The following is a 21,366-nucleotide window of genomic DNA, read 5'->3' on the forward strand; positions in this document are numbered from 1 at the left end:
CTTCAAGAGTTCACATTCTATTTTACCAATATAAAATCAATTCACTGGCTATGCTTCATTATAAAACATATGCCCCCAAAAGTTTCATTTCTTCTGAAGCATGGTGAAGTACATATTATTTTAATTGATCAGATATGTTCAATAATTTTAAGAGCTCCAAGATAAAATCAAAGAGTCTTTTATGGGACAAATAATACTCCTTTTGAGTATTTATCATTTTAGCTATTTTTCTTTGCGTTTTTATTAAAAGGCTATTAGTTGAGGGTACAGTAGAAATTGAATACAGTACAGATGGAAATTTAAAAGTTAACTGACCTTCCTATATCTAGGTTTATAATATTCTATACCCAAGGTATATTTGTTCCCCCAAATCATATTATAGCTTTATTATAGAGGCAATAAAAATACATTCCTTTTTAGATGTAACTGAAAATGTGATTATGACATTTAACAATGGTAACTTGAATAATAATTTCCATCCATTTCAGCAACTGACAGTGTCCATCAATTATAGCATTAACTGCCCAGCAATTGCAGCTGCACAAAAAAAAAAAAAAAAAAACAGAATTAGCGTATAAGTTACTGTCACTCACCTGAAATTTTACAGTTCTAATTAGTGATCCAGTAAGTCTGTCAACAGTTAAATGCCCAATGATTGGCCTGCAAAGGCTGCATTTACCAACCCTTCCCTAGACTCATCCAGCACTGTAATGTCATTTCTTCCTAGTTTAAAATTCTGTCTGAAAGAAAACTCATTGTTTTGGCTTTTGGCAACATTCCTCAACAAGAAAGGAGAACACAGGACAGATGGATCCTCTGAGCCCACCTGAAGTCTGTAGAAAAATTGTTTTATACTCCTTTTTAACTTCATTTCTATACTACTGGCTTTTGGAAATTCTGATAGTGTAGTTTTTGTTGTTTTTTTTTTTTCCTCGCTCATTTACTATAACATATTTGAGTGCTTTACATGTGCCAGAGACTTGGCTAAGTATTGAGGATATACAATAGAAAAAGATTCCTGTTCTAAGAGAGCAATTCACAACACTCAAAATGGGGAGATAAACAGATTAGCAGGCAATTAATAAATCAAAGAAAACTATCATAGTGATAGATTTTAGGAAATGAATTAAAATAGAGTTATGGGGCTGAGAGTGAGTGGTAACTACTTTGGATTTGCTAGCTAGGAAAGACCACTAAGATGCTATTTGACCTGAATCAACCATGATGAGATGGAGTCAACATTCAAAGGCTACAACAAAGAGCATTTTAATAAGAGGGTACAAAAGCCCAAGTGCGAGAATGAATGCAAAAATTTGCAAGTTTGAGGAAAAGAAAAAGGCCATTGTGGAACACAATGAGCTAGGGAAAGACTAGTCCAAGAAGAGGTCACAGACATGGACAAAGGCCAAAGCACGCACAGCTTTGCAAACCACGGTAAGGAGTTTGGATTTTATTCAAAGTACAATAAGGTGTCACTGGAGGACTTTAAATTGATTTATGTTTTTAAAAGACAACTTACTCTGGTCTCTGTATAAAGAATGGATTATAATCCTTGAGAAATTCTTACACATTTGCAGCAAGAACATGAACAAGAAGGCTCATAGCAATACTGTTCAGAATAGCAAAAACTGGACATGGCCTAATTTTCTTCATTAGTAGAATAATAAATCAATTTTGTGACAGTTTAACCATAGACTACAACATGCATACTAATGGAGATGACTGGACGACAGACATATCAACACAGGTGAATTAAAAATAATTATGTATGGAAAAGCAAATTGGAGAATATTATATATAGAATGATTCCATTTATATAAAATTCAAAAGCATATACAAACTAAACAATATCTATTTTAATATACATATGCATGCTAAGTCACTTCAGTCGTGTCTGACTCTTTGTAACCCCATGCACTGTAGCCCACCAGGCTCCTCTGTCCATGGAATTCTCCAGGCAAGAATACTGGAGTGGGTAACCATTTCCTTCTCCAGGGGAGCTTCCCAACCCAGGGATCGAACCCAGGTCTCCTGAGTCTCTTGCATTGGCAGGCGGGTTCTTTATCACCAGCACCACCTTTGGGGAAGCCCAGTATACATATGATTAAAAAAAAAGTCAATTGCAAACTGCAGACATACCCGAAGGGGACTCCTAATGAGTCTCACTATTGTATAACCGTCCCCTTGTAGTATGAACAAAATCTATGAGTATGGGCAAAGGTGATAAAACCTCACTCCCATGATCACACTGCATTATGTAAGACTCCATATTAACCAACTAAAGTAAGATATTCTCCTACTGGCCCTGAGGTAGGCTGGCATGTTCCTGGAGGCCTGGAGGGCCTATGACAAAGCTTGCATGGTAGGCAAGATTCAGGAGCTGAGAGAGACTCCAGTCCCACAGTCAGCAAGAAAACAAGAGCCTCAGTCCTATCACCATTAGAAGGTGAATTCTGCCAACAACCTGAGGCAGCTAGAGGTACACCTTTTCCCAGGGGAGCCTCTGATGAGAATACAGTCTGACTGACACTTTAATTCCAGCCTTGGTAGGCTGAACAGAGGATATGGCTAAGCCATGCCTGCACCTCTGCACCAAACAAACTGTAAGATGATAAATATGTGTTGTTTTAAGCCACTGAATTTGATACTTTGTTGTGGAGTAATATAAAACATAAAAATAATAAACCCCAAATCTGGAGTAGTGGTTACCTCTGGGGGGAAGTAGGTAGGGGATGTAATCAATGAAGGTCACAGGGTGGACTTCAAAGATACTGTTAATACAATATGTTCTTTCCTCTTTTTATATCCACATACCCTCTGGGCTTTGCAGATAGGCCATTATTCCTTTCTTAAGTATACATTTCTTAGTCAACTATATTTTAGCCTTAAATTCTATTTGGTCGAACTTAAATTTGTTACCCAATGTTTTTCTTGGTTCATACTAACTACACATCCTTTCCCATGCTTTTATTTTCAGCATTCCCTTGACATTGTTTAAAATCAACAGTCTTATAGAAAATATGTTGTTAAATATTTTAAACCAAATCTTAGAGCATCCATCTTTGGTTGATCAAGTTAATCCATTTGTAGTTATTGTAATTATTATTTTAGAATATAATACTGCTATAACCTAAAAACATTTTCTATTTTCTGTACTTTCTTTTTCTTTTCTCCACTTTTGCTTTCCATCAGATGGATTCAGTGTTCTTATTCTGTTTATATTTTCTATACGTGCTGTTATGATGGATAGATTTAACATAGGACCAATCTAATTTTCTTCCTAATAAGAGCTACAGCATACTGGCATGTTCCTTTAGTCTCCTCCAGCCCATTATGTTAATTTTTCTATAATTTTAGTTCTGAGTTCTAAAATTCCCTCAGAGCTAAGGGAGGAACACAGCAGCCCATAATGGTTTGCCATTTTGTTAGGAAAATAAATGTTTCATTATAACGTTTAGACATGTTCCATTTCTTAAGCTATATGGCGGGCATGTGAGTTTTGTTTTATTACCAGTCTTTAAGCTTTATCTATATGTTATATATTACTTTGTATGAATCATCTATTTCATTCTCTTTTTGATAAAGAAGAGTACCTGGCTCAAGTAGATACTTACTATAAGTGGAATATAAAGAACTAATTGATTATTCTTTTGATCCTTGTTTCATAAATGCTCTGGTGATACTAACCACTAAGAAATTATTCCAACAGATAAGAAGGATCTTGTCTAGCTTTTCCTTTTTACCTAGAACCAGTGTACCTTCTATCACATCATTCATTTCATGCCGTTGTTAATTCATAAAATGTGCATGTTTATCCCAAACACCCTTAGCTATTAATACTTCAAGCATGTTGTTTTTAATGAAGCACCTGATATATGCAAATCATTGTGGTTATTAATATGAAGGATGTGAAAAATAATTTAGCAGGCTTCCCTGGTGGCTCAGATGGTAAAGAATCTGCCTGCAATGCAGGAGACCCAGGTTCCATCCCTGGGTTGGGAAGATCCTCTGGAGAATGGAATGACTACCCACTCCAGTATTCTTGCCTGAAGAAATTTATGGGCAGAGGAGCCTGGTGGGCTACAGTCCATGGGGTCACAAAAAGTCAGACACAATTGATCAACTAACACTACAACAATGCGTTTATCTGCTAGCAATGGGTGATAGATATGCTTACAAATAATTAAGATAGAAGATTTGCAGTGATGAATACAAAAAGAGGGTACTTCTTAGTCGCTTCAGTCATGTCCGACTCTGTGCGACCCCATGGACTATAGCCTGCTAGGCTCCTCTGTACATGGGGATTCTCTAGGTAAGAATACTGGAGTGGGTTGCCATGCCCTCCTCCAGGGAACCTTCCCAACCCAGAGATTAAACCCAGGTCTTCCACATTGCAGGAAGATTCTTTACTGTCTGAGCCACCACAGAAAAAGGGTACAAATAGATGAATAGGAAGTGAGAGGAGAAAGCTTAATAAAGATTTCCAGCTGGTCCTCTGGAGAAGGGAAGAACTGGGACTTTTAAAATAAATGTGTTCTCTCTCTCCTCTGGGCCTTCATAAACACTATTTTAACTGCATATATACTCTCATGCGTCCTCTTAGCCTAATTCTGACTCATCCTTAGATTCTCAGCTTTGTCCTCAAGTCTTTCAGGGAGACTTCCGGCCCCGCACCCTTACTTTCCTGAGCCTGAGTTCAGCCCCTTTCCTATGTGTGCCCCCCAAAATCTGTAAATGAACTGTTAAAATTTACCATAGTCTATTTTATAATTCGGAGAAGGCAATGGCATCCCACTCCAGTACTCTTGCCCGGCAAATCCCATGGACAGAGGAGCCTGGTAGGCTGCAGTCCATGGGGTCGCTAAAAGTCAGACACGACTGAGCAACTTCACTTTCACTTTTCTCTTTCATGCATTGGAGAAGGAAATGGCAACCCACTCCAGTGTTCTTGCCTGGAGAATCCCAGGGATGCGGGAGCCTGGTGGGCTGCCGTCTATGGGGTTGCACAGAGTCAGACACGACTGAAGCGACATAGCAGCAGCAGCATTTTATAATTAACTACTTATTTACAAAATAGAATGCTTCTGTATACATTAAATTATTAGCTAGAGATCTGCAGGGTCTATCCATAAGAATTACTTGTACTGGGGACACAAGACCTGTGAGAATAAATTTTTTTAGCAGAAACGGGAAAGCAGGAAATGAAGAACAGAACGTGGATTTCTTTTTCAGCCTATTCCCAGGGACTGGATCTGAGAGAACTTATTGAGCCTTGGGGTATAAGCAGCATCTGGGGTATAAGCAGCATGTGGGGTTTAGGCGAGGAAGTACAATGCACAGGTGGGGCTCGGGGCATGTTTTACATTCTGTTGAAGAACAGTGTGTCATACCAGCATGATGGCAACATGGTAGTAGCTAAAGGATTTTGCAGGACGGAGAATATGAGAAATTGAACAAGGAATGAGTGCCATTTATGTGGCGGTACCTCTAACAGTGATTGCATAGGCACCAGCTAGAAGTACCTTTGCAGGGAAAACCAAAGAAGAACACAATGGAGTCAGGAGTCCAAGGAACATTAATTGACAGGAGCTCATCAAACGCCTCCATACCAACACTGAAACCAAGCATCACACAAGGGCCAACAAGTTCCAGGGCAAGACATACCAAGCAAATTCTCCAGCAACAAAGGAACACAGCCCTGAGCTTCAAGATACAGGCTGCCCAAAGTCACCCCAAATCCATAGACATCTCATAACTCATTACTGGACATTTCATTACACTCCAGAGAGAAGAAATACAGCTCCATCCACCAGAACATCGACACAAGCTTCCCTAACAAGGAAACCGTGACAAGCCACCTGTACAAACCCACACACAGTGAGGAAACGCCACAATAAAGAGAACTCCACAAACTGCCAGAATACAGAAAGGACACTCCAAACTCAGCAATTTAAACAAGATGAAGACACAGAGGAATACCCAGCAGATAAAGGAACAGGATAAATGCCCACCAAACCAAACCAAAGAGGAAGAGATAGGGAATCTACCTGATAAAGAATTCCGAATAATGATAGTGAAATTGATCCAAAATCTTGAAATTAAAATGGAATCACAGATAAATAGCCTGGAGGCAAGGATTGAGAAGATGCAAGAAAGGTTTAACAAGGACTTAGAAGAAATAAAAAAGAGTCAATATATAATGAATCATGCAATAAGTGAAATTAAAAACACTCTGGAGGCAAAAAATAGTAGAATAACAGAGGCAGAAGATAGGATTAGTGAATTAGAAGATAGAATGGTAGATATAAATGAATCAGAGAGGATAAAAGAAAAACGAATTAAAAGAAATGAGGACAATCTCAGAGACCTCCAGGACAATATTAAACGCTACAACATTCGAATCATAGGGGTCCCAGAAGAAGAAGACAAAAAGAAAGACCATGAGAAAATACTTGAGGAGATAATAGTTGAAAACTTCCCTAAAATGGGGAAGGAAATAATCACCCAAGTCCAAGAAACCCAGAGAGTCCCAAACAGGATAAACCCAAGGCGAAACACCCCAAGACACATAGTAATCAAATTAACAAAGATCAAACACAAAGAACAAATATTAAAAGCAGCAAGGGAAAAACAACAAATAACACACAAGGGAATACCCATAAGGATAACAGCTGATCTTTCAATAGAAACTCTTCAAGCCAGGAGGGAATGGCAAGACATACTTAAAATGATGAAAGAAAATAACCTACAGCCCAGATTATTGTACCCAGCAAGGATCTCATTCAAGTATGAAGGAGAAATCAAAAGCTTTTCAGACAAGCAAAAGCTGAGAGAATTCTGCACCACCAAACCAGCTCTCCAACAAATACTAAAGGATATTCTCTAGACAGGAAACACAAAAACGGTGTATAAATTCGAACCCAAAACAATAAAGTAAATGGCAACGGGATCATACTTAACAGTAATTACCTTAAACGTAAATGGGTTGAATGCCCCAACCAAAAGACAAAGACTGGCTGAATGGATACAAAAACAAGACCCCTACATATGTTGTCTACAAGAGACCCACCTCAAAACAGGGGACACATACAGACTGAAAGTGAAGGGCTGGAAAAAGATTTTCCATGCAAATAGGGACCAAAAGAAAGCAGGAGTAGCAATACTCATATCAGATAAAATAGACTTTAAAACAAAGACTGTGAAAAGAGACAAAGATGGTCACTACATAATGATCAAAGGATCAATCCAAGAAGAAGATATAACAATTATAAATATATATGCACCCAACATGGGAGCACCGCAGTATGTAAGACAAATGCTAACAAGTATGAAAGGAGAAATTAACAATAACACAATAATAGTGGGAGACTTTAATACCCCACTCACACCTATGGATAGATCAACTAAACAGAAAATTAACAAGGAAACACAAACTTTAAATGATACAATAGACCACTTAGACCTAATTGATATCTATAGGACATTTCATCCCAAAACAATGAATTTCACCTTTTTCTCAAGTGCACATGGAACCTTCTCCAGGATAGATCACATCCTGAGCCATAAAGCTAGCCTTGGTAAATTCAAAAAAATATAAATCATTCCAAGCATCTTTTCTGACCACAATGCAGTAAGATTAGATCTCAATTACAAGAGAAAAACTATTAAAAATTCCAACATATGGAGGCTGAACAACACGCTGCTGAATAACCAACAAATCACAGAAGAAGTCAAAAAAGAAATCAAAATTTGCATAGAAACGAATGAAAATGAAAACACAACAACCCAAAACCTGTGGGACATGGTAAAAGCAGTCCTAAGGGGAAAGTTCATAGCAATACAGGCACACCTCAAGAAACAAGAAAAAAGTCAAATAAATAACCTAACTCTACACCTAAAGCAACTAGAAAAGGAAGAAATGAAGAACCCCAGGGTTAGCAGAAGGAAAGAAATCTTAAAACTTAGAGCAGAAATAAATGCAAAAGAAACAAAAGAGATCATAGCAAAAATCAACAAAACCAAAAGCTGGTTTTTTGAAAGGATAAATAAAATTGACAAACCATTAGCCAGACTCATCAAGAAACAAAGGGAGAAAAATCAAATCAATAAAATTAGAAATAAAAATGGAGAGATCACAACAGACAACACAGAAATACAAAGGATCATAAGAGAGTACTATCAACAATTATATGCCAATAAAATGGACAACGTGGAAGAAATGGACAAATTCTTAGAAAAGTACAACTTTCCAAAACTCGATCAGGAAGAAATAGAAAATCTTAACAGACCCATCACAAGCACGGAAATTGAAACTGTAATAAAAAATCTTCCAGCAAACAAAAGCCCAGGTCCAGACGGCTTCACAGCTGAATTCTACCAAAAATTTAGAGAAGAGCTAACACCTATCCTGCTCAAACTCTTCCATAAAATTGCAGAGGATGGTAAACTTCCAAACTCATTCTATGAGGCCACCATCACCCTAATACCAAAACCTGACAAAGATCCCACAAAAAAAGAAAACTACAGGCCAATATCACTGATGAACATAGATGCAAAAATCCTTGACAAAATTCTAGCAATCAGAATCCAACAACACATTAAAAAGATCATACACCATGACCAAGTGGGCTTTATCCCAGGGATGCAAGGATTCTTCAATATCCGCAAATCAATCAATGTAATACACCACATTAACAAATTGAAAAATAAAAACCATATGATTATCTCAATAGATGCAGAGAAAGCCTTTGACAAAATTCAACATCCATTTATGATCAAAACTCTCCAGAAAGCAGGAATAGAAGGAACATACCTCATCATAATAAAAGCTATATACGACAAACCCACAGCAAACATTACCCTCAATGGTGAAAAATTGAAAGCATTTCCTCTAAAGTCAGGAACAAGACAAGGGTGCCCACTTTCACCATTACTATTCAACATAGTTTTGGAAGTTTTGGCCACAGCAATCAGAGCAGAAAAAGAAATAAAAGGAATCCAAATTGGAAAAGAAGAAGTAAAGCTCTCACTGTTTGCAGATGACATGATCCTCTACATAGAAAACCCTAAAGACTCCACCAGAAAATTACTAGAACTAATCAATGACTATAGTAAAGTTGCAGGATATAAAATCAACACGCAGAAATCCCTTGAATTCCTATACACTAATAATGAGAAAACAGAAAGAGAAATTAAGGAAACAATTCCATTCACCATTGCAACAGAAAGAATAAAATACTTAGGAATATATCTACCTAAAGAAACTAAAGACCTATATATAGAAAACTATAAAACACTGGTGAAAGAAATCAAAGAGGACACTAACAGATGGAGAAATATACCATGTTCATGGACTGGAAGAATCAATATAGTGAAAATGAGTATACTACCCAAAGCAATCTATAGATTCAATGCAATCCCTTTCAAGCTACCAACAGCATTCTTCACAGAGCTAGAACAAATAATTTCACAATTTGTATGGAAATACAAAAAACCTCGAATAGCCAAAGCGATCTTGAGAAAGAAGAATGGAACTGGAGAAATCAACCTACCTGACTTCAGGCTCTACTACAAAGCCACAGTTATCAAGACAGTATGGTACTGGCACAAAGACAGAAATATAGATCAATGGAACAAAATAGAAAGCCCAGAGATAAATCCACGCACATATGGACACCTTATCTTTGACAAAGGAGGCAAGAATATACAATGGATTAAAGACAATCTCTTTAACAAGTGGTGCTGGGAAATCTGGTCAACCACTTGTAAAAGAATGAAACTACAACACTTTCTAACACCATACACAAAAATAAACTCAAAATGGATTAAAGATCTAAACGTAAGACCAGAAACTATAAAACTCCTAGAGGAGAACATAGGCAAAACACTCTCTGACATACATCACAGCAGGATCCTCTATGACCCACCTCCCAGAATATTGGAAATAAAAGCAAAAATAAACAAATGGGACCTAATTAACCTTAAAAGCTTCTGCACATCAAAGGAAACTATTAGCAAGGTGAAAAGACAGCCTTCAGAATGGGAGAAGATAATAGCAAATGAAGCAACTGACAAACAACTAATCTCGAGAATATACAAGCAACTCCTACAGCTCAACTCCAGAAAAATAAATGACCCAATCAAAAAATGGGCCAAAGAACTAAATAGACATTTCTCCAAAGAAGACATCCAGATGGCTAACAAACACATGAAAAGATGCTCAACATCACTCATTATCAGAGAAATGCAAATCAAAACCACTATGAGGTACCATTTCACACCAGTCAGAATGGCTGCGATCCAAAAGTCTACAAGTAATAAATGCTGGAGAGGGTGTGGAGAAAAGGGAACCCTCTTACACTGTTGGTGGGAATGCAAACTAGTACAGCCACTATGGAGAACAGTGTGGACATTCCTTAAAAAACTGGAAATAGACATGCCTTATGATCCAGCAATCCCACTGCTGGGCATACACACTGAGGAAACCAGAAGGGAAAGAGACACGTGTACCCCAATGTTCATCGCAGCACTGTTTATAATAGCCAGGACATGGAAGCAACCTAGATGTCCATCAGCAGATGAATGGATAAGAAAGCTGTGGTACATATACACAATGGAGTATTACTCAGCCATTAAAAAGAATACATTTGAATCAGTTCTAATGAGGTGGATGAAACTGGAGCCTATTATACAGAGTGAAGTAAGCCAGAAAGAAAAACACCAATACAGTATACTAACGCATATATATGGAATTTAGAAAGATGGTAACAATAACCCTGTGTACGAGACAGCAAAAGAGACACTGATGTATAGAACAGTCTTATGGACTCTGTGGGAGAGAGAGAGGGTGGGAAGATTTGGGAGAATGGCATTGAAACATGTAAAATATCATGTATGAAATGAGTTGCCAGTCCAGGTTTGATGCACGATACTGGATGCTTGGGGCTGGTGCACTGGGACGACCCAGAGGGATGGAATGGGGAGGGAGGAGGGAGGAGGGTTCAGGATGGGGAACACATGTATACCTGTGGCGGATTCATTTTGATATTTGGCAAAACTAATACAATTATGTAAAGTTTAAAAATAAAATAAAATTTAAAAAAAAAAAAGGAAAAAAAAATCACCAGGAGGAAGTCTTTAAAAAAAAAAAAAAAAAGAAGAAGAAGAACACAATGGGATTCTGAGAAACATATAAGACACCCTTGGGAATTCTCAGTAACTCAGGAGGCTTAGAAGGAGAACTGAGGTTCCCCAAGCTACTTAGGTTTTAAGCAACAAGTCTCATGCCAAATTCAGGCACTAACATTAAAGCAACTTCATTTGCTTCTAAGAGATGATAAGTCTAGAGATTTGTATAGGTTTCTTTTCTTTATCCTCTACTATAACGTGATTTCTTAGGAGCAGGTACTGAGTCTTGTTCACTATGGGATTCATAGCATTTGGCACAATATCTGACATATGCTACATGTTCATTACAAAATTATTGACTAAATGAATCACGAGTGGTATTAGAACTAAAGTATCTCCTCTAACTATTCCAATTGTTTTTTTCTTTACCACTGTATTGAACTGACTGCTGTATTGACTCCTAAGATTTTTCAAATGAGCCTTTGAAGAAATGTGGAATTTGTACTTCTTAAATACACAAGTTTTCCTTTTCATATTCAGGCCTTAATAAATGTTATTTTAGTTGCATATACACTCTTCTACGTCCCCCTAGCCTAGCTAATTCCCAGTTATGCTAAAGGTTCACTGATATCTATTTGTATGAAATATTTGCGATGATGAAAAGAGAGAGACCTGTTTTATGTGGGTGACTAATTTCACATGGGTGAAGTTACAAGGGAATAAAAGATAGTAAGTGAAACTTTTCAAACAGCCATTAAAACAGTGTTATCTGGTAAGAACAGATAGGTTTTCAAATGAATAAGTACCCAATATTATATTAAATCTCCAATATAATCTGGTCAATTTGAAATTGTGAACAAAGAGTTTTCTCTGTAATATCCTCTATTTGGAAGTCAGTTTCTGCTCAATGAATATTAGCTCCTTACATCTAGACTACAGGATTACCTAAAAATGTCTCTACATCTCATATACCACATTAGATGTTTTATAAATAACAAGATAAATTCAAAGTACAATATGGAAGTGAAGGCTGGTATGCATTTAGCTGCATTTTCACTTAGAAGGCAGAGTCTGTGTGTTGTAGTAAGAAGGCAGATCTAATATCAAAACCCCCTTGTAAGAGAACACGATTTTTCATAGCAATGAGAGACAGCAACCAAACTTAGTTTTAAATTAATTTACTGGTCTCATGTGTCATTAAATAGTATGTGTAGATTGTGGAATACATGAAGGTTATACTCTTGCCCCAAAGAGGTAAATCAAACAAATGGAGAGAATTATACAGCTTTCACAAGCTTATATGTCCCTGGAACATCAGAGCTCCTGGATGGTTTAAACATATGTCTTCCCTAAGGGGTAAATTTAAAAATTTATGTAAAAAGCTGTATGGCACCAATAACAAGCTAAACTCTTGAAGCTCCACTGTCAAAAACAGCAATACACTGTGAATATAACAACAGATATTGGGCAGTGTAGTGGGAAATAAATGCCCCCAAATAAATTTTTTTTAAGTTATCTTGCACCAAAATGAACTGAAACTTTTGCCATTAAAAAGTTTACACAATTGGGACTTCTCTGGTGATCCACAGGTTAAGACTCTGTGCTTCCAATTCAGGGGCCAAAGATTTGATCCCTGGCACCCCATATACACATGGCAAGGTCAAAAAATAAATTAAATAAAAAGGAAGAACTAATGAAAAAAAATTTTAATTCACATAGTAGAACTAAAAATAGATGATAGGAATAATGGAATTCCTGACACTTTCAACTACAGTTGGGTGCCTGACTGTTGTATAGAAAAGATATCCTACGTGTCCTACTTGTACCTTGTCTATCCTCTCACAATCCATGAGACACGCCTCATTTTGGCAGGCTCCCAACCAGAAAGTCAAAATATTAATAAATTAGTTATAAAGGGAGGTGACTCATCTGAAAATATTTGCATTACACTTCCCACTGAGCAAGAAGCTTAAGGAAGGAATCCAGTAACTTAGAAATATACTCTTTGGAGAAAGTCAAATGAGAGTTCAAGTAGAACTCAACTTACCTGTTTGGGCAACTGCTACACAATTTGATTCTTATGGCCTGTTTAAAAAATGTATGTCCATAATCTTACCTACAACAAGATATAATGCTTGGGTGAAAGAAACTCGCCACTTCTCTTTGTTTTCCAAATCTATGCTTTCCCCCTCTAAAGTCCAATTAATCAACTGGGTGGGGGGGTACCTTTCATGTTTCTGAGGTTAGAGTCATAAAAACCTTACATGTATCAAAGGAAAAGTCTCTCAGACTCTAACCGGTTTCATCTTTTTTTCATATGGTGATTCAATACTTGTTCAGACATTGATTTTCCAATATCCACTCACTTTGTAGTTCTGTCTGCAATGTTTCTCACATGTTTAGCTTGTTTGCTAGGACAACAATAGCTTTCAGCCTTATGTTGGCTGAAAGTTATTGATGGTAGCATCATTCTTTCCCAAAGCCCAGTGTTTGGTGATTCACTCTTCCCTGTTATCCCACAGTCATTCCCTGGCATGGATGTCTAAGCACTTCTGAGATGCTGTGTTCCAAGGGACTTGATCCACGTGCTTATCCAACAAGGAACCCACAATCGTTTCTCTCATCCCTCAGGGGGAGCCAACACCTAAGCTATGTAGTATGTGAACTGCATAATAGAACCTGATTAGGTGGTATGTGGGAGAACTGGAATCCAGCCCCGCTCCCCTGGCTAAGCACTGTGTCTTGTCTCTGGGTTGTATCTACCTAGAAAGTGAGTCTTTTTCTAATTTACAGAGAAACTTTCTGTAGACCACTCAGTAATGGCCCAGGTCTAAAATCATTCTGGGTTTAGGACCTCTCTCCACAACCTCCTCTAGGGTATATTCCACTCTTGAATAAAGCCTTTAATTCCCTTAATGAATCTGAAAGAAAAAGCTATTAAAGCCTTTCCTGCCACTACTCTTCCCCTATCCCCATAAGGAGAAGCTAAACTTTACAAATAAAGATCTGGTTGCTGGAGATGGAACATGAAATGGAGCAGAGAAGTCCCTTCAAACAAATTAAAAGCAAAGCACTGAGAGAAAAAGAGACAAAAACAACAATTAACAACTTATGTTACCTACTTTAATCCTTAAAATATTCTCAATTTTTAGGGAAGGAAACTGAGGCACAGAGAGATTATCCAATATTCTGAAAGTTACATAGTTAATAAATAGTAGAATCAAGACTTGAACCCAAGCACTCTTGTTCCAAAGCCTGTGCAACTAATCACCACACTATAGTAATAATGTGGGTAAACTGTTGAAAGGATTTGTTCTCTAAAAACTGTTAAGTAGATACAGCCACTTTATAAGACATTTGGCAGCTTCTTACAAAGCTAAACAGTCTTACTACACAATCCAACAATCACTCCTAGATATTTACTCAACTGATTTCACATTTTATGCCTACACAAAAACCTCCAGATGAATGTTTATAGCTTTAACTATAATTGCCAAAAATTAGAAATGTCCAAGACATCCTCCAATAGGTGAATAAACTGTGGCACATCCTTACAAGTGACTATTACTTTGCAGTAAAAAGAAATGAGCTATTAAGTAACAAAAAGATATGAATAAATTTTAAATGTGTATAGCTAAGTAAAAGGAGTCAGTCTGAAAAGGCCATATACTATATGATTCCAATAATAATTATATGACATTCTGAAAAAGGAAAAACTAGAGAGACAATAAAGAGGTCAGTGGTTATAGGGAGTTTTAGGGAGTATAGGCTGAAGAGATAAAGTACAGGGGACTTTTTAGGGCAATGAAACTGTTCTGTATGATACTATAATGGTGGATGTATGACCATATATCAAAATCCATAAGGCAGCACAAGGAGTGACCCTTAAAGAATACAAAATTTTTTAAAATAGTTTTGGAGGTCAGGGGATTCCAAGAAGGAATGACAAGAGAATCTAACTATACGGCAAATGTATGAAACAGCCTCACTAAAGGGGATGGGGGAAAAGAAACTAACCTAAATAGCTTTGGAAATTAATGGAATCTGTAAAACTAAAGACAAACTGCACATAATCACTTTTCTCTAGTTGATAAAGTTGTTTCACACAGGTATGGGGTTAACAGTTTTAAAGCTGCTACACATATATACTAGAATTTAGTGATTAGTTAAATGAATGGCAATTTTTCACTGTTGGAATGGGAATTTACAGATATGCAAGTGGTGGAGCCTAGAATCACCCATGTAGTAATAGATTACTGTTGGAAACAAAACTATGATCTCATGTTTACCTTAATACAGATGCAGATGGTTACATATATAAATATTTATAGGTGTACATTCCTTTACTCCTTCAGCTAAGAAAGCCTAAAAGAAATGATATTAAGTAGCAACAAGCACACCTTGCACCCAGATCTTGGCTTCTAATACCATTTCATAATAAAAGAAGTCACAGCTCCTTAGAGAGATAATTCTAGGACTGGGAAAGGAAATATACAAAAGGAGATGGAGCATCTTTTAGTTCCGAAAAGGAAATACAGACACACACACACACACAAGTTGATGGGAAAATGTCAAAGAGGAACATGAAATTCCAAAGGCCAAACTAACAATTTGAGCAACAAAACAGCTTTTTAAAGTATGACCTAAAGTATAAATCCAAAGAAGAGTATGAGAAGATGGTTTTCAAGCTACCATTAGCAGCCAGTTTTTATTGCATCTTACTAAGAACCAGGCAAAGAAGACTGGAAACCTTAGCTTATTCAAGAGCTGGTGAATAGACCTGAAACAGTGACTTTGTATAGAAGATTGATATTATAAAGGAAACCAAGGCCAAATTACCTTGAATCTTTATCTTACAGGCAATGAAGAGGCAGATGAATATGGTCTTCAGCGTAAATCATGAAATTAGGCACACCAAAGAGTCTACAAAGTCAAGAAGCTCAATTAGAAAGCTATTACAGAAGTCCGGGTGCAAGATAATAAATGCTGCTCAAGGACTGTGGCACTAGGATTGGAGAGGGTAAACTGATATTTGAAAGGAATAATTAATATATTCAGTGGTAAAGGAGATTTAAAATGAATCAGATAATTTAAGTTTTTTAATCTAAGTGATGTGGCTTTTTTAATCTGAGAAGCAAAAGGCAAAGGAAAAAAGGAAAGATATACCCATTTGAATGCAGAGTTCCAAAGAATAGCAAAAAGAGATTAGAAAGCCTTCCTCAGTGATCAATGCAAAGAAATAGAGGAATGGGAAAGACTAGAGATCTCTTCAAGAAAATTAGAGATACCAAGGGAACATTTCATGCAAAGATGGGCTCAATAAAGGACAGAAATGGTATGGACTTAACAGAAGCAGAAGATATTAAGAAGTAGTAGCAAAAATACACAGAAGAACTGCACAAAAAAGATCTTCATGACCCAGATAATCACGATGGTGTGATCACTCACCTAGAGCCAGACATCCTGGAATGTGAAGTCAAGTGGGCCTTAGAAAGCATCACTACGAACAAAACTAGTGGAGGTGATGGAATTCCAGTTGAGCTATTTCAAATCCTGAAAGATGCTGTGGAAGTGCTGCATTCAATATGCCAGCAAATTTAGAAAACTCAACAGTGGCCACAGGACTGGAAAAGATCAGTTTTCATTCCAATCCCAAAGAAAGGCAATGCCAACGAATATTCAAACTACCGCACAATTGCACTCATCTCACACGCTAGTAAAAGTAATGCTCAAAATTCTCCAAGCCAGGCTTCAACAATACATGAACGATGAACTTCCAGATGTTCAAGCTGGATTTAGAAAAGGCAGAGGAACCAGGGATCAAATTGCCAACATCTGTTGGATCATCAAAAATGTGAGAGAGTTCCAGAAAAACATCTACTTCTGTTTTATTGACTATGCCAAAGCCTTTGACTGCATGGATCACAATAAACTGTGGAAAATTCTTAAAGAGATGGGAATACTACCAGACCACCTGACCTGCTTCCTGAGAAATCTATATGCAGGTCAAGAAGCAACAGTTAAAACTGGACATGGAACAACAAACTGGTTCCAAATCGGCAAAGGTGTCTGTCAAGGCTGTATATTGTCACTATGCTTATTTAACTTTTGTGCAAAGTACATCATGAGAAATGCTGGACTGGATAAGGCACAAGTTGGAATCAAGATTGCCAGGAGAAATATCAACAATCTCAGATATGCAGATGACACCACCCCTTATGGCAGAAAGTAAAGAAGAACTAAAGAGCCTCTTGATGAAAGTGAAAGAGGAGAGTGAAAAGGTTGGCTTAAAACTCAACATTCAGAAAACTAAGATCATGGCACCTGTCCCATCACTACATGGCAAAGATGAGGAAACAATGGAAACAGGGACAGACTTTATTTGGGGGGACTCCAGGAGTTGGTGATGGACAGGGAAGCCTGGCATGGTGCAGTCCATGGGGTTGCAAAGAGTGGGACACAACTGAGCGACTGAACTGAACTGAACTGATGTGGTGATGGTTTACTCTCTAAAGCCATGTCTGACTCTTGTGACCCCATGGACTGTAACCCACCAGGCTCCTGTGTCCATAGGATTATCCAGGCAGGAATACTGGAATGGGTTGCCATTTCCTTCTCCAGGGGATCTTCCCAGCCCCAGGATCCAACCTGGGCCTCCTGTATTGCATGTGGTCTCCTGCATGGCAGGCAGATTCTTTACCAACTGAGCCACCAGTCAAGACCTAGGTGGTGTGGTAGTATCATTAACTCAAAAAAATTAATTTAGGAGAAAAATCCAATTAGAACAGAAATGTCTAACTGGAGATGCAAGTTCATACTTCAGCTGGTAGTAAAATGACCCTAGTAATCACTTACTAAATGACTGTCAACAAATGAGCAAATAAACAAAATCAGGAGATACACTTTAGAGATAAGATTATAGAATTATCTAAATATAATAAAACATGATGTAAGAGAATAATAGGAATTCTAAGAAATGTCAGGTACAAAAGGGGAAAAAAAGACAATGGTAGGTTACATGCCAATAATATGGATATAACATAGGTGATATTTTCTGAAAACAATGTGTACAAAATTAGATGTCAACAATAAAACCTGAGACCACTTATTTCTATAAGTCTTAATTATCAAGTCTGAGAACACTATTCACATGACATGACTCTACTATCTGTTCTGAAAAATTGTTGACCAGGGAAATAAAGATATAAACCAAAAAACAACTCTATGGTTAACTTAAGGAAATTCCTACAAATCAAGTTATCCTGGCAAATAGTTAGCTGATCTAGGCAAATATCTTTTGTATCATTTTAGCAGAATATTTATGCAAGCAAACAGCTTATCCATCAAACAATAATTTATCAAGACTCTCTTCATGACTCTCACCACATTGTATCCCCAATATTAAACCATTATGTTGTGAAGTTTGCCCAACTCCAACAAATTTCCTACCTTAAACCACTTAAAACCAGAATTAAAAGCCCTATACAAATCTTCCACTGATTTTCCCCTTCTTTATTCAGTACAAAGGTTATCACAATGTCGTGTTCTTCTTTATTGCAGTAGGTCATATAAATTTCACTTTGCTTTATCATTAGGTTTTCTGGTAGACTTCTGGGGAGTTGACAATTGACAAATATAAAACCAGAAGTCCCACTTCTGGATCTTCAGGAAGAAGTCCTGGAAATTTCAGGAAGAAAGTTAAAAGTTTATACAAATCATGATGCAAAGAGGAAATTCATGCCTAAACTGCTAAATATATATGGACAAACAATATACGGAATACAGCTAAACCACTGAGCTGAGGAAAATACATTGCCTAAAACAGTTATGTTAAAAAGTAAAAAGAACTACAAATAATCCCCAGAAAAGCAAAGTGATTAATGACAATTTAAGCATAAATTAATGAATTATAAAACAAAAACAGAATGAATAATATATCCCAAAGCTAATCCTTAGGGGGAAAAGTAAAATGAATACCCAATAAGAATCACAAAATTTACAAGGATTGTCCTAGAATAAACACCACCAAATTCAATTAAAATGAACAGAAACAGTAAAAAAAAAAAAAAAAAAAAGCAAAGATTATGAACTTACAAACTTTTTTCTGCATAAAGCAAGCTAAGATGGATATTCAAGTTATGGTCACTGGCCATTTATTATGTGAAAAGAAAAGCAACTTAGAAGGTTAAGCCAACAGCTACAGAAGAAAGCTCAGAGGAAGCAGGACTGGGCCCTAATCAAGGAATGGAAAAATGTGCTTACATAACTTTCACAATGGACCAAGATTTCTATGTGCATAATACTGGCCATATTTTTTTGAACAGGAGTGTCTATTACAGTCATCTTATACCACGGTACGTGAGATGTATGGATGGCAGATAACCTTATCTCTTTAGTTCACAAGTCTTCAGATCAAGAGGAACTTTAGAAAAGGAATTGTATCAAATGAACAATATCTGAAAAACCTTAGTTGCTCAGTCATGTCCAACTCTTTGCGACTCCATGGACTATAGCCTGCCAGCCTCCTCTGTCCATGGGCATTCTCCAGGCAAGAATACTGGAGTGGGTTGCTATACCCTCCTCCAGGGGATCTTCCCAACCCAGGGATCGAACCCAGGTCTCCCGCATTGCAGGCGGATTCTTTACCAGCTGAGCCACCAGGTAAGCCCTTGTAAAACCTTATCTACACCTGAACAAGTTATAAAGCCTCCATAATTAAAACAATGGAACTGCATTTTAACACTACTAAAACTAAATAGTCTCATGTATGTAACTTTCAAAATAGCCAAAGCAAATTGTATACACTGTTTGGGAATACATGTATATGTAGTAAAAATATAAAACTTGGTGGCAACGATTTACACCAACATCATGCCAGTGATGTTATATCTGAGAGGAGAGAAAGAAATGAATGAAGGAGGGATCTTAACTATCTGGAATATTTTATGGCTTTAAAACATAGAAATCTGTGGCAGTTATAGCAAAATGTTGACATCTATTTCATCAAGGTTGTGGACTTATAGACCTCTCTTACATTATTTGGAGAACTTCAAGTATTTTATAGTTTAAAGGTGACATTTTGAAAAGGAGAAAGAGAAGAAAAGATGGAGAAGGAGGAGCGAAACGAAATAAATAAATGCAATCATAATCAAAAACACAAACTACTAAAGTTTTGTTTTTTAACAACTTTCCCTAGAACTACAAGTTCATTAGGTACATTTTCTTGTTTTCACATTTTCATAAACAACTTTACTAAATCTTTTGCCACCACAAAACACAGACTGCCATCCCTCCAGCATCTAAAAATAGTTTTCTCAAGGGAAAGCTATACCAATGTCATATATTTCAGACTTATGACAGTATCTCCCTTGGGTAATTTTTGTATCTGTCAGAAAAGGCTAGAATACACTGCAGTAACAAACAAAATGTATATGGCTTATCACATAAAAGTCTATTTCACGTTCAAGGAGGTTCAGCAATAGCTCTGTTCATCACAGACTCTCAAGGACCCAGAATGACAGAGATTTAAGTTTGACAGACACATTTTAGATTTCTGCCACAGGGAATAAGTAACATGGCAAACCATGCACAGGTTCTTGAGATTTTCACAAGGAAATGACACATATTGCTAGCCTAGAGCGAGTTATTGGTATTCCTATTATTAAAGGGACATTATCTTTCCATGCATGGAGAAAGAAGAGAGTTAGAAATATTTTATGACTGGCAATAATAATTTCCACATTATCTGAAGAGAAGGACAAAATTAAATGTTTACTTCTTTTTATTATTATTGCAATTTTGTGAATGTAATACTTACAAATTATGTAAATATGAAAGATGTGAAATGGCAAAAACAATACTGAATTTCTCCACTATAAGCCACTCATTATTAACTTGAATTGTCAAATCAAATCACAAGTTCAGGGCTTCCCTGGTGGTCTAATGGTTAAGAGTCCACCTTGCAATTCAGGAGACACTGGTCTGATCCCTGGTCCGGGAAGATCCCACATGCCGCACAGCAACTAAGCCCATGTTCCTTAACTACTGAGACCCCATTCTAGAGCCCGACAGCCACAATAATGAGCCCACACACTGCTACTACTGTGGCCTGTGCACAACACGGGCCACAGCAGTGTACTAGAGTCTGTGCCCCACAACACAGAAGCCACTGAAACGAGAAGCCTGCACACTGAAACTAGAGCGGAGCCCCCACTTGTTACGACTAGAGAAAGCCTGTGG

The 21,366-nt window shown here is 37.2% G+C and overlaps 1 long non-coding RNA gene across 2 annotated transcripts in view; it reads right to left on the reverse strand.

Annotated features, from left to right (window-relative positions):
* LOC123334399 overlaps nt 1-21,366 on the reverse strand; it is a 74,506-nt gene that overhangs the window by 42,879 nt on the left and 10,261 nt on the right. For both annotated transcript variants that reach the window (XR_006552167.2, XR_006552168.2), the window contains exon 2: nt 18,577-18,804. This is a non-coding gene — a long non-coding RNA (uncharacterized LOC123334399). The remainder of the gene's footprint in view (nt 1-18,576; nt 18,805-21,366) is intronic.

The sequence above is a fragment of the Bubalus bubalis genome, chromosome 7 (assembly GCF_019923935.1).
Source record: "Bubalus bubalis isolate 160015118507 breed Murrah chromosome 7, NDDB_SH_1, whole genome shotgun sequence".
In the NCBI taxonomy this organism is placed as follows: Eukaryota; Metazoa; Chordata; class Mammalia; order Artiodactyla; family Bovidae; genus Bubalus; species Bubalus bubalis.